At 35.3% G+C, this 15,697-nt stretch overlaps 1 protein-coding gene and 1 long non-coding RNA gene across 2 annotated transcripts in view; one reads left to right on the top strand and one right to left on the bottom strand.

The window, feature by feature from the left end:
* Window positions 1-15,697, top strand: part of LOC127173389 (transmembrane protein 91) — a 36,581-nt gene that overhangs the window by 17,951 nt on the left and 2,933 nt on the right. The window lies entirely within an intron of this gene.
* LOC127173392 (uncharacterized) lies at window positions 7,371-8,561 on the bottom strand. Its single transcript, XR_007828746.1, has 4 exons — window positions 8,320-8,561; window positions 8,149-8,239; window positions 7,783-7,837; window positions 7,371-7,705 (listed from the first exon to the last, which is right to left on the bottom strand). It is a non-coding gene; the product is annotated as an uncharacterized LOC127173392 (long non-coding RNA).

Genomic DNA, 15,697 nt, shown 5'->3' with positions numbered 1-15,697 from the left:
ATCCTTTGAGACTCAATCAAACTTCCCTTCTATGTACTGTATTTCTAAGCGTCATTTTTTTCCCCAAACCAGTTAAGCGCAAGCCGCGACCTCAACGCGAAAACCCCACCCCGGAGCCACGAGTCACGTCTCCGGCTCGATTTCATTGGTCAATCCGGTTACGTGGTCGCCGCCCCTGAGAAGAAGTTTAGAAATCAATCAAGGTCATTGACGATGGATGCATCGCTGACAAACGGTCACATATTGTTTGCTATACAAAAGAATTAATAATAAGTTTAAAAAAATAATAAAAATAATATATATATATATATATATATTTAATCTTTTTGTGTTTTCCGGTTTTTGTTCTGTATAATACGTGAGTGTAGTTTACTCAAGCGTTAAACTACTCTGTGAGCATGTTTTATAGTCTATATGTAGTTTTAAGCACTGTTTTTATTCATTTTGTACACCGTTTTATTTAAATTGTAAATTGTGGTTACGTCGTTTCACTCGTGTATCCCTTTCGGGTATTGTATTAAAATTAGTGTGTTTCGGGGCGGCCGTAACGCTGTGTAGCCAATCAGCGCTGTGATACAGTTGACCAATGAAATCGAGCCGGAGACGTGAGTCGCAGCTCCGGGGTGGGGTTTTCGCTTAGAGGGCGTGGTTTGCGCTTAACTGGTTTGGGAAAAAAAATGACGCTATTTCTAATCCATTCAAACTCATTCAAACTCATCTATTTGTCTATGCCTAGCAACCAGAATCATGCTAGTAACTTGCTAATCATGTTAGTAACATGCTAGTAACTTGCTAATCATGCTAGAAACATGCTAGCAACATGCTAGTAACTTGCTAATCATGCTAGCAAAATGCTAGTAACTTGCTAATCATGCAAGCAACATGCTAGTAACTTGCTAATCATGCTAGAAACATGCTAGTAACTTGCTAATCATGCTAGAAACATGCTAGCAACATTCTAGTAACTTGCTAATCATGCTAGCAAAATGCTAGTAACTTGCTAATCATGCAAACAACATGCTAGTAACTTGCTAATCATGCTAGAAACATGCTAGTAACTTGCTAATCATGCTAGAAACATGCTAGCAACATGCTAGTAACTTGCTAATCATGTTAGTAACATGCTAGTAACTTGCTAATCATGCTAATAACATGCTAACGAAATGCTAATCATGCTACAATCATGCTAACAACATGCTACTAACTTGCTAATCTTGCTAGAAACATGCTAGCAACTTGCTAATCATGCTAGAAACATGCTAGTAACTTGCTAATTATGTTAGCACCATGCTAGTAAAATGCTAGTAACTTGCAAATCATGCTAACAACATGCTAGTAACTTGCTAGTCATACTAGAAACATGCTAGCTACATGCTAGTAACTTGTTAATCATGCTAGTAACTTGCTAATCATGCTAGAAACATGCTAGCAACTTGCTAATCATGTTAGAAACATGCTAGCAACTTGCTAATCATGCTAACAACATGGTAGTAGCTTGCTAATTATGTTAGCACCATGCTAGTAAAATGTTAGTAACTTGCTAATCATGCTAACAACATGCTAGTAACTTGCAAGTCATGCTAGAAACATGCTACCAACATGCTAGAAACTTGCTAATCATGCTAGTAACATGCTAGTAACTTGCTAATCATGCTAACAACATGCTAGTAACTTGCTAATTATGTTAGCTCCATGCTAGTAAAATGTTAGTAACTTGCTAATAATCGTATAAGCATGCTAACAACATGCTAGTACCTTGCTAATTATTAAAACATCATGCTAGTCACATGTCAATCATGTTAATAACATGCTAACAACATTCTATCTATCTGTCTATCTCTGACAGACTGTATTGCCTTCAAAACATCCAAACGTTAACCTTTTAAAACTACTTTAGAATTCAAACTATTTCAGACTGAAAACCATCGAACTTAAAACTTTTTAAAACTTTCTAAAACTTTCTAAACTTTAGAAACTTTTCAAACTTTTTAAAACTTTCTGGTCCGGCTTTCTCAAGCCAACTTACAGTTTGTCTTGACAAACTTTTTTATCTAGTTTAAATTGTATTCCTTTTTTTGGAAAATAACCGATTGTTTCACTAGATAAGACCCTTCTTCCTCGGCTGGGATCGTTTACAACCACATTTGTGATCATTTGAAGCCACATTTAAACTGTATTTTGGAATTTCAAAATCGGGTCACCATATCAGTTCATTATATGGAGAAAAATGCTGAAATGTTTTCTTCAAAAAATATATTTAATTATAATAATAATAATAATTTCTCTACAACTGAAGAAAGAAAGACGTAAACAACTTGGATGACAAGGGGGTTAGTACATTATATGTGAATCTTTGTTTTGGAAGTGGACTTCTCCTTTAAGGCTAGAAGGGACACAGCTCTGGCTTCTGCGCATACATACATCAATCTAATGTTATTTTTGTCACACTGTACAACAATAATACTGTTTTTGTATTATGGTAAGGGCTAAGTTTAGGGTTGGGGTAGGTGTAAAAAAACACAGTCTAACAGGTAGAACAAATAATTTCATTGTTAGTTTCTGGTCGGAGCTGTATCCCTTTGAGTCACAACCTCTTATACAGTACGAGAGCAGCCTCTAGCGGCAGAAATCACTGACAACACGTGCTGTTTGTTTAAACACAAACTCAGATGTGAGCAAAATTACACGTCTGATGCCAAAAACACACTATACTTGTAAAACAGGCTAATCGAGTTGTGCAGACGATGAGCGATGACACCATGTTTATGGACGATAGCTAGAGATGTCCTAAAAAATAATAATAATAAAAAGACTTAGCTATCAGTGATATCAACAGGACTTGGCATTTCTAAATATTGAATGACTACCATTTAGTATTGCTATTATTATTATTAATTTTATGGTACTTTCATTATTAAATTTAGATCTACTACAATTCAGTTGTAACTCAGTCGCACAACTGACCCGCTGATAAAAGATTAAATTAGCTTACTCCTAATTGAAAATGATTTAAAATGTTGAGATATATTACACAATCAGTAGGTCTATAGTCTAATTAAAATTCTCTAAGTTTATGTCAGAAAACACTGTAACCTAATAATCAGTCATCATTGAATATACAAGGTAAGGTAGTGATTGCAAGTAAATAATAGCTTGATCTGCTCATTATGGTCTTGTTAAATGTAATATGCATGCATCAGTGCAATGGTCTTATAAGGTTAAGTTCGTAATTATTGTGTTTTTAAGGTGAGATATTGAAACATATGAGCTATTTTATGATCTTCTGTAGCATGGTAACACAGTAGCACAGATAGGTTTATGGTAAACAGGTTCATCATTTTATGATAGGAGCGGAAGAACACATTTGTCAATGTTTAATTGACATTATCTAATTTATTTTACCACATCCCTTGATGGCAGTTTTTCCATCTGACAGTATGATGAAATTACATTTATAACTAAGGAGACTCTTTAACCTTCAACCTTCAGTGCATTTCTGATGCAGATATAATGTGTTTTTCAAGATGAACACTGTTGGCTTAGAGTAACAGACATGGGTGTAAATTTCATGTAACAGTTGGATGGGACAATAAACAAAATTTCTAGAATTCCAAAAATTTTTTCAAGAGCAACCTTTGAAGGGGACAGATGTTTTTGCCTTAATTAAGGTCAAACTGCCTTAAAATGGGTACATTCTGGTGCACCAAAAATTATCTAAAACCCTATTCGGACGGGACTTGTTTTCTAAGCTACGTTTAGCTTCTGGATATGAGTTTTTCTCCAGAGGTTTTTCAAAATCACTTTAATATGCTCGCTATCCTTGTTTTTACAGACTCAACTTGACTGGACAGCGAGAGTTAGCAATGAGCAGCTCCAGAGTGGCGTTGATCATGAACATATGGCTCTTGGTATCGGCCTCACAATCATCATGTGGTGCATTATCTTCATTATTATAGCCATGTTGACAACACAACGATAGTAACTTTTGTATCTCTCTCTCTCAAAATGGCCATATTTGAGAAAAAGTCAAGCAGTTTATCATAAAACTGATTACTAATATTTAATTATTTGCAACTTTCAGCTCTCTTTCAACTTTAAACTGGTGCATTACATTGGAATTCACGCTCTGCTTCTGTGAACTGCAAACCCCGCCCACTTTGATTTGATTGGTCATCTAATTTATTTTGACATTGATGAGCACTGTGAGACCGCTTAAGCAAACCAGGCTGAAAATGGACGGTTCGTCCTTATCTAATTTCCTCCTCGATGTCTATAGTGGTTTTACAGTTTGAACAGGTTTTGTATTCTGCTCTAAATGCATCTACTCATATTGTAATTCAATGATTTTGTGGACAAAATTACAAATATTTTTCATAGCCTCTGTGGAAATAATCTAATGTACACTTATGTTTTATTTCTTCTTGTATTTAATGCTGGCAGACTGATCTATATGATTAGCAGAAATTCAAACTTTACACATTTAAATAAAGCATTATAATTGTTGCAATTGTCTTATTCTGGAACTTTCATAATTGTTGGGTTTTTAAGATGAAGGACTGGATATGGAAACTATTTTACGATCTTAAGTAGCACAGTAGCACAGATGATGTCATTTCTGGTAAAGAATCAGCCATAATGTGCAGCACATTTGTCAATGATTAAATGATAGCCTTATCTAATCCTACTTTACCGCATTCCTTGATGGCAAACCAAACTGACACAGTTTCTTCATCTGACTGTAGGAAGAAATAAAGTTTATAACCAGTGCATTTTTTATACACATACATATTGTCTGTCTCCAGATAAACACTGTGTTCACATGCTTTCATGTGTCTTGTTTTGCACTGTATTGCACTGTTGTAACGCCTCACCCACTGACTGACTGTTGCTGCTCCCTCTGCTGCTTCGTTTGTTACTTCCTGTTTGGTGGCCATAAAAGGAGGCCATTTTCAAACAGGACTCTGCGAAGTATTGTTTTGCTCTAGCGGACTCTACCAAGCGTTTCCCTCTTTTCATTGCCTTGTTTTTTGTTATTTGCCACGGTTTTGCTTTGTTCCATTGTCTTTGTTTTCTGCCATAGTTTGCCTCGTTCATTGCCATAGTTTTGTCTTGTTTCATATCCTTGTTTATTTGTTACTTTTGGACTGCTCTCTCTGGTTTTTGGACTCTGCCTGTTTTTGTGGATTACGCTATTGTTTTGCCTTCGTCACACTGTTTGTTTGGATATTGACCCTGCCTGTTTGACTACGATCTGTATAATAAAAGCTTGCACTTGGATCTTACACGCTTCCTACGAGTCCGCCTTACAACTGTTTGCATTTGATGTAATTTTAGATTTTAGCTCATTTCAGTAGGCATGGGTGTAAACGTCATCTAACAGTTTCTAAATTTCTCAAGAGGATTTAGCTTTGTTTTGTGTTTGAATGGTTCACTGTCCAGTTTGGATAAGACCAATGATAAGGTGATGATGTCATGTGAAGGCATCTCCACAACATTATGAAAAATACCACTGTATTCAAAGGAAGAAAACGTCAAGATTTGCACATTTCCTTTTTTAGAATAGAAAATAGAAATTTAGAATAGAATAGAAAGTAATACACAGAGTCAGACACTTGTATTTACAGTGCAATAGATATAGAGGTCATTCCATGAAATCAGTGCCTTTTCCACTTGGAAAAATGTAAAAATAAAATAAGTTTAATCAATATTTTTAAGCAATAAGACAACATAAAATGACAAGAATTTGTATTGTGCCATCTCAGGCTATGTAATTTATTATTATTTATTTTTCGACCTCATGTTTTGGTATTTTTGTTAACCCTGTTACAGACACAAGCATTATTAAATATTATAATTTAATTAAAACTCATATGCCACTGAATGATATAGGCATTAGCTCAATAATATACTGAGGGTGACCTTTAAAATGTTTGAATTTTACACCTTTAAAGACAGGGTCAAACCTAATCAATGTCACCCCTGTTACCCATGTAAAAACCTGTTACTCTAAATAGATTTCAAAGAAATATGCTAATTGCTAGCTAATATTCAAGTTTACAAAAACACATATTGTGCACTTTGTAATAATGTAATAAATATTTGTTTAAATTTACATTTAAAAATGGTAACCGTGTTGACATTGCATGGTGGTAATGTAAGTCAAGCCTCATAAATCATCAAAAATAGAGCATTATAGAGGATGGAGAGAAACATGTTTGTGTTTCAAGTGTTGGAAACCTGGTTGAAAAATGATGTAACCTCCTAGAAGTGATGTCACTTGACTATATTATTTTACAAGAGTTTTTTTGATGAGGGTAACAGGGCTGACATGAAATCATGGGACAGCAATAAAATGATTTATATTTTAGAGAAGAAATATATAATTATGCCAGAAACACTGTTTAACAATGAGACTAAATTTACAACAATATGCTAATTTTTATATCATTTTGCAAATTAAAAGTCCTGCTGAAAAGAAAAAGTGAGGGACAAGACCAAAATCCTTACCCTTACGAGCATAAACGCTATTTAATATTTAAAATAACATTTAATTGACTTTTTATGTAATATTGGTGAAATCATACATAGTATTGTTATGTTTTTAAATTGCACATTTATTTGTCATTATATTAAATCTATGTTTGATTATTTCTTAGGGACGCAAAAGGCACGGGTTTCGTAGAATGACCCATAGACCTGGTATCTGTTTCCACTAAAAAAATGCAGCAAAACTGCACTGATTTGAATTGTTTAAAATGACTGAATTACTATTTGGCCAGCAGAAAGAATGGGATCAAGAGAACTGTTGTAAAGTATTGTTTTTATGGATATTTTGATATATTTATTCTAAAGCATAACAAAGATACTGGATGATTTTTAACAATACAGTTAACGTGTATGACACAAATGCATCTTTATCTTTAAAGCCACTGATTTTCCATTGCATTTGTGAATCAAACACATTTCTGTGAATGGCAAAACGTGTTGGAAATATAAACCTTTGACACTCTCCAGAGCGCAAACACAATGTGCATTGCTTGTTTGCTAAATCCGTTTCACCAATTTGTTATTACAGCTTCAAAAGAGGATGCTTCCTCTAGTCTAGCACTTTTGTAAAACAAAGCCTTCGGTAAAGGATTGCTTAATGCTTGGCTATAAACATTTTGCCTTAAATTGTGTTATACTGCAGAAATCAGTCTGAGTGCAAAGAAAATAGTTTTTTATCTGAATAATTATGAATGACATGCACTTGAATAATTATGAATGACATGCACTTGATGGGATGATGGGAAATGCTTTCTCCTCCCTTGCATGTTTTGCAATCAAAACATGACATTTGCCATTTTCACTTTTATCAAGGTAAACTCTGATTTCTTGACAGTCAACAGCACCTCATTTTACCTGAATTCAGTTTATTACAGCTACTATTGAGACATGAAGAAAAATATACGTAAAAAAAGTATAGCATTCCAAAAAAACAGATAATTAAATACATAACATGTAGCCTATAAATACAACTTGTGTCTATGCACTAGGTACAAACATACTGTTCACTAGGGGGCAGCAGCAATGTCATGTGACATTCAGTATCCTCTGCAAAAGTTTTACAATGCAGTTTACTGTGTAGCCTGAAATAAACACAAGTGTACTCAGACCCATCTTGCCAATCCACCAGTGTCTGGTCATTTTCGTACATGGTGTCATTCTGAAGAAAAAACACATCCAAAAGTCATGTTTGAATCTGGTTTTACATTATAAAATTACTATTGTGTGTAAATTTACCTCTATGTTTTTCTCTTTTTCTTGAGGTCTTTTGAGGTTTGGTTGATTTTTCTTTCTGTTTAGAGAAAAAAACAAACATGACATCAGTGCAGTTACGAAGGTACAGTAACATTGGTGAAATTTCGTGGACAAAAAAGGCCATTGCCTATTGTCAATAATGCAGCCACGTATGAAGCACAGTTCACACACAAGTCATTTTCAATCCAGTTTTCCTTATTTTTCTAATTGTTATGAAATTCCAAATCGCATGGATTCCTATTAAAATGACTGGACTCGCCCAGGAAAATTCACCAAACAATGGTAAACATGACTACAGTTGAGGTAAACATGATGAGACGCAATAAAGAACCAGATCTCAAGACTCACATCATCCACAGAGCTGCACAAACGACCAGCAGAACGACAGGAATCAGGACTGACGACAGCGTTACGATTCCAGCGCTCTCATACGCCACATCTGGAGATGTAAATAATCAATCAGATTCACACAATGACATAGATCAAGCTTTTTTTTTTTTTTTTCCATGTCTTACTCACCAGTCACATTGAGGAATGTCTCGGCCGATGGGAATGTTTCGAAGTATTGCAGCGCACACGAGTATCGTCCTGAATCCTCACGGCTCACCGCAGAAACATGCAGCTGATCGCCAGAATAATGGACATTTAAAGCAACCTCGTTCTTGAACCAGATGATGGTTTCTTTCTAAGGGCAGCTGGTCTTACAGGTCAGTGTGACGGTCTGACCTTCAGTCACAAGATCAGAGTCAACAGACACCTGGAGATCTAATGAAATCAATTAATTAATTAAAACATTTATGAGAATTTGCAAGACTCAAATCATGTGAAAATGAATACTCTATAAATATTTACCTGTGACATGTAGAGTGATTTCTGTTTGAATAATTTTGGTTTTAACAGTGCTTCCTTCTCCGTGAATGAAGTTCATGTAACATGTGCCAGCGTCTGTCTCTTTTACACCATAAATTTTTAGGTAACACCACTTTGATTTTTTAAGATATATGTACCGGGAGTCCTTACTGGGATCTGCTACAGTTTCATTATTATTTGTTCTGAGTATCCATGACTCAAATGTCCATCCAGGAACAAAACATTCGGACCCTAGAGTCAAAGTTGATCCTGCAGGAGCACAAACTGATCCACCAAAATAAATAACTCTCTGAGTTTGAACAAATGAACCTGAAACAGGATTTAGAAAGTGTGTCAAAAAGGTGAAAATTTACAATTTACCTACAGAAAATGAACTGAAATTACATTTAGTGTTTAGTCAAAGTAGTTTTGCAGAACTGGAGGTTTTACAAAGAACACAACAAAAACTAACAAATGACTGAATGAGTCTTACCTTTCAGATATAGCAGAAATAACAGCCTGAGCGAAAATGTGAGATTCATGGCAGCTTCACTCAGTATTATAAATTAATACGTTTTGGTGTTTGCTTTTAAAATGCCTGAAATGATTCCTTGATGTGGACGCGAAGGTTTCCTCATGAAGACTGAAGACTCGATACAGGTTATAAATGATATGAGGAACTGACAGAAAAACATATACATGAACACAAAATGAGGAACTTCTGATGTTTGTAGCTTCTGTCCTGATGAGTCTTTTTCTCCACACACGCTTCACACCAACCACAAAATGTCTATTAATATCAAAGTCAAAATAACAATTTCCAGATTCCTACATTAAACTGAGCAATCGACAATAATAAACTGATAACTGAGACTGATGATGGGTAGGATGATTTTGTCACTTCTTGGTTTTCAAAAGAGATCTGTAAACACTGAAATATATTTACATTAGATCTGAAGAAGAAAATATATATGCTGATAAAAAATGACAAATTTTCAACACAACTGCATAATCAATGTTAAAAACACATTCTTTAGGGATCAAAAGAGTAAAACATCTTTTTTTTGCCTGATCTTTATATTCATGCCACACAGTAAATAGCAGTTCTGCAGTGTTATTTCATTTAATATGCCATTTTCTTCTGAACTAAAGCAAAGTTTACGAAAATACCAAAGTTCCCATGTCATCTTTTACAAAGAATGACTGTAACAAATCACCAAACACCATTAAATACGAAATGCATGTATAATATGTGCTATTTTATTAATTTTTAGCATGTTTTTTGTATTTAACCCTTAACATTCACACATAAAAAACTGGATGTTTAAACATTATTTTTAACATATTTTTGTTAGGGAGGAGTCCGAGTGCTTTTATAAAGACATAGAGTAGGTCCTGGCACATGTTGTCTAACTCCAATAGAGTTTAGAAGGTCTATAAATGCTGATCCTAATGCATCTTTTTCATTATCTAAATAGCTATTAAAATCATTAACAACTAGGACTTTATCTGCAGCCAGCACTAATTCAGATAAATACATCAGCTAATTCTTTGATAAAGTCTGTATGGTGCCCTGGCCTGTATACAGTAGCCAGTACAAATGTCAATGGGGATTTATCATTAACAGTTAATAATCCAGATAATGTTACATAAAGCACCATTACTTCAAATGAATTATATATGAACCTCAACCTCTGAGAAATACTGAAAATATTACTATAAATTGTTACAACACCTTCCCCTTTACCTGTAGACGCAGCTCATTTTTTTAACGGTAATCTTGGGGGGTAGACTCGTTTAAAGTCATGTAATCATCTGGCTTTAGCCAGGTCTCTGTCAGAGCACATCTAGGTTATGATCTGTGATCATATTATTTACAAAAAGCACTTTCGTAGAAAGGGATCTAATATTCAAAGCCAAGCTTTATCATTTGTTTATCTGTATTATATCTGTTTTTCATTTGCTGAACATCAATTCAATTATTATCCTTCAACTGGTTTGGACGTTTTATGTGTTTGCTAGTTTGGGGAACAGACAGTCTCTATAGTATGATGTCTAGGTGAAAAACTCTCTATGTGCTGACAATTTACTGACTTCTGATTCTGGTGTCAGACCTGAAGCTTTAATAGTCATGTCAAAGCAATAACTACATCAGAATATTTGTGTTGGAAACGTGTGGCGCTGTTGAGCATGGGAAATTCCTCTTGTGTTAAATTTCAATGCAACTGGCCCCTGATCTCCATCTAATCTCATGTTTTACCTAAGAATTGTGATCTCACACCAGGGGCGTCGCCATATCCTAGCCTCGCCCGCCATATGCAAACGACAAGCAAATTCGGGCTAAAATACTGTAACGATTGATTGGATATTCTCTTTGACATCATCAACAAAAGATATGGAAAATGTTCTGTCCTCCCTTGCATGCTTTGCTATTTTAAGTGAATCTACGCGAAACCTGTTCTTATCTATCATCTTATAGAAGCTCATGCAAATGTCAACACACACACAGGCTGCATATCGCCCCATCTTTAAAAACCATAAACAAAATTGCAAAACCACTTCCTGCCAGATTCCTGTAAATCTATACTGTACATCATCATCAGAAAATAAAGTTATTGAAAGCACAAGACTGACTGCAGATCAACCAGCATCCAGTGAGGAGCATCTCAGTTCAGCACGAAGGAGAAAAACCATCAAGATTATTTAGTAAACTTACAGGAGAACAAGACAAAAAAATGCACAATCAAACACCAACAGTTGGAACAATAAACCCTGCATTCACTGGCCCTCATAATGAATTGGATCAGAAGAAGACCAGCATGGGTCAGCCTGCGCCACCACCATACCAACCAAACCCAGAATACCAGGTTCCAAGTACCAATCCCAATCTTTCTGGATATCCGAATCATCCGTACGGAGTTCCAGGAGGCCCTCAGGGCCCATACACCCAACAGCCATTACAAGGGACGTCTGCGTATCCCCAAGTAGCGTATGTTGGTCAAACTGGGATGATCATTAAGCCAACTGTGGTCGTGATGCCAATGGTTGCTGCAGCGCCGGATTACATTTTCTACTCCATCTTTACCATGCTGTGCTGCTGTTTACCTCTGGGCATTGCTGCTGTTGTATTCTCATGCAACGTAAGTATTCATGAGTTTAATGAAGAATAAACAGTCCTGCACACTGTCCACTGTTGCATGCAAGAATCTAATTCCATTAGTATAACCCTGTTCATTTTCTGAAGTCCCATTATATAACTTTTAGCTTGAGATCACACCTTAACACAATTGAACACTGAATGTTTAATAAAATTAATTAGATGACTATATACTAAAAACTTGCAAAAAAACTGGCAGCTGTTTGATTCGTCAACATTTAATCTTATAACGGGCTATTATTATAGACTGAAATCTATTAAACTTTTTGTAGCTTTTTTCCAGGGGGTTTTCAAAATCACTTTAATATGCTTGACATTCGTGTTTTCACAGACTCGAAATGCTAACCTGGCTGGACAGCGAGAGTTAGCGATGAGCAGCTCCAAAGTGGCGTTTATCCTGAACAATGTGGCTCTCGGTCTCGGCCTCACAATGTTGACAGTGTTGTCCATAGGTTTATATATCACATATAGACATCACTGATACTGTGATACCAAGTCATTGATTTTGTGGAAGAAATGACAGATATTTTCCAGACCCTCTGAGGGAATAATCTAATGTATGGTTATGTTTTATTTCTTGCAGAAATGAAACGGCTTTTCACTTAGTGCTGACTTAAAATGTTTTTAAATTACACATGTAACATAAAAGCAAAAGTTCTGTAAATTAAATACATTATTTTTCTGTAAATCTATGGTATCTAAGATATATTTTCTGATAGCAAATAAATAATGGTTTGATCTGCTTATTATGGTCTTGTTAAATGTAATGCTCTTATTAGGTAAAATTCATAATTGTTGGGTTTTTCAGATGTAGGATGTGGAAACACAAGCAATTTAATGATCTTACGTAGTACAGTAGCACAGATATGGTTATTTCTGGTAAAGAAACAGATGATCCTTTTATGATTGGAGAGGAATAATGTGCAGCACATTTTTATCAATGATTGAATGTCAGTCTTATTTAATCCTATTTTTCCACATTCCAGTAGAGCTTTTTCATCTGATAGTAGGATGAAATTAAGTTTATAACCAAGGAGCCTATAACTTTCTAACGCAGACATGCTCAAGGGCTTTCATTTGCTTTGCTTTGCACTGCATGTGCTGCCAAAGAATAGCGGCTACTGATGTAAATTTAGATGGGGAAGATTATATCTCAGGCAATTTGACTAATGGTTACCTCCATTCAAATGACTAAAGACATTTAGAACACTTTTGGCAGATGTCTAGTGTCCTTTCCTAATTCAGCCAGAGGGTGGCGCTCCAATGTTGAATTACAGGCTCCTCATACATTTAATGTTATTTTAGAATGCATATCTTAATGTAGTGTTTTTTGTGTTTGAATATTGGTTTAGAAAATTAAGAGTTGTGTAAAAATTCAGGTAAGGTAAACAAAGTCATGTTGATTCTCAGAACAATTAATAAAGTAACAAAGCAAAACACAATGTTTTTATTGGTTGTTCTTTCGCAGTTGTTTGCCATTTTATAGAATGTAATAAATAATTTAATTTAAACAATGTAATTGATATGCTTTAGACGAGGTAGGATAACTCTAAAGCTTGAGCTCTTGTCTATGAAAGTTTGGGCTTTTAATCACACCTTTCTGTGTATATGAGAGGTTTTGATAGCTTAGTAAAGGTTTTGCTGGCAAATCGCAATTGTTTATTGGAAGCTAATTTATTTAGGTCTAAAATATGCACTGGACTAATTGATAACGTCAGCTGATAAAAATGTAGGAAACACTACATCAAATAAATTAAAACATATTTGATTATATCACCATGCATCTGTTATATTAGTTATTTTAGAAAGGTTTTGACACCCAAACTTTAGTGACATCAACCCAAAAACATTAATTCTTTTATCTTTCGTTGGTATGATTTTTGAATGTTTTTGAAAGAAGTCTCTTGTGCTCAGCACTACTGCATTTATATGATTAAATATACAGTAAGAGCAGAAATATTGTAAAATATTATCACTATTTAAAATACCTGTTTTTATGTGAATATATTTTAAACTGTAAATGCTGTTGTTCTGCACTTTCTATTCATCAAAAAAAAAAAAACGACAAAAATGTCAGTGAATAAATACATGGATACACAATATGCATTTGTATTTCTAAACAGTCTAGTGGTAGAGGAAGTTTTGAGTTTCTAAAATGACCTCATATAATTTTTCCCCCTTATTAAAATCAAATATGTACATCAGCGATTGTACATTTAACCGGAATGAATAGTCTCTGCAACGTTTAAGCGCTAAATTTAAGTGCTCATGTGTGATTGTGTACGAGACACAAGATAAATTTCCGCTATTAACAAAAATTTCAAAAACAACCGGTGCCAGACTGCATCTTATTTAACAGAAACAAACGTCAGCTGGATATGTTTCATCTGCATTAGGTACATCCATGCCGTGAGACATTTCAAAAAAGTGAGGGAGACAATATCGTCCCTGTTAAAAAGTGGTGGGGACATGTCCCACCTGTCCATTACGCCTATGGATAAATGTGAGGACACTGATCTGGACGAAATGGGGGCATAAAGAACCTTTTTATCGGTGGTTCTTTGTAGTACCAGAAAAAGTTCTTTAAAAAAAGTTCTCTTCTTTTTTTTTGGTTCTTCCTGGCCTTTTTTTGCAGGACTGATTTAGTTCTGTTTTTAAGTGGAGGAATATTTTGGCAGGACTTTGTTCTATACTAACAGAATAATATTCAGATAAGCTGAAGCGCTATCAGACTGAATCTATTCTGAACCTCCCCTACAAGCTACAAATGACCTCCCATTGGACTGCTATTAATCTACACATCGCCATCAGAGAACAAGGTTCATTAAAGACTGCAGATTAACCAGCGTCCAGCCAGGAGCATCTCAGTTGAACACGAAACGATAGCGAAGAACCATCAAGAGCATTCAGTACATTTAGAGTACAAGAAAATGTACAATCAAGGACTGACAATGGAAAAAATAAACCCTGCATTCACTGGCTCTCAAGATGAACAAAATCAATCGGAGAAGACCAGCATGGATCCACCACCATACCAACCCAATGCAGAATTCAAGATTCCAAGAATCAATCTCAACCTTACTGGATATCCAAATCAGCCGTATGGAGCTCCAGGTAGCCCTCAGAGCCCTCAGAGTCCTCAGAGCCCTGAGAGTCCTCAGAGCCCTCAGATTCCTCAGATTCCTCAGATTCCTCAGAGCCCTCAGAGCCCTCAGAGTCCTCAGAGCCCACATACCCAACAGCCATTTCTAGGGATGTCTGCATATCCCCAAGGATACCCCCCTGGAGTCACCGTTCAGCCTACTATGGTCCCCCAACCGAAATTCACTATAATAACAGACTACTTGTGGTACTCCATCTTTACCGCACTGTGCTGCTGTTGTCCTCTGGGCCTCGTTGCTTCCTACTACTCGCGCAACGTAAGAATTCATTCTAGACCTTTTCTTCATTTTGAGAATATCTGCATTATATGACTTTATAATACGAATAATGAAGAGTATAGCATGCAATATATGTGACCTTGCACCACAAAACCAGTCATAAGTGTACATTTCTTGAAATTGAGATCAAAAATACTAATCAAATATTGGGTTTTGATATATCTATGGTGGGAAATTTACAAAATATCTTCATGGAACATGATCTGTACTTAATTTCCTAATGATTTTTGACATAAAAGAAAAATCGATAAATTTGACCCATCCGATGTATTTTTGATTATTGCTACAAATATACCCGTACAAAATAAGACTGGTTTTGTGGTCCAGGGTCACATATATTATAGCACGCAATAATTATATATGGAACAACATATATAAAAGGAAGGGTACTTTTTAACACATTTAATACATTTCTATACAATTTTAAACATTTTAACAGATAAAGCAATCT

Source organism: Labeo rohita, chromosome 11, assembly GCF_022985175.1.
Source record: "Labeo rohita strain BAU-BD-2019 chromosome 11, IGBB_LRoh.1.0, whole genome shotgun sequence".
NCBI lineage: Eukaryota > Metazoa > Chordata > Actinopteri > Cypriniformes > Cyprinidae > Labeo > Labeo rohita.
Note: the sequence above shows the minus strand (reverse complement) of the source record. Positions and strands in the feature narration are given on the sequence as shown.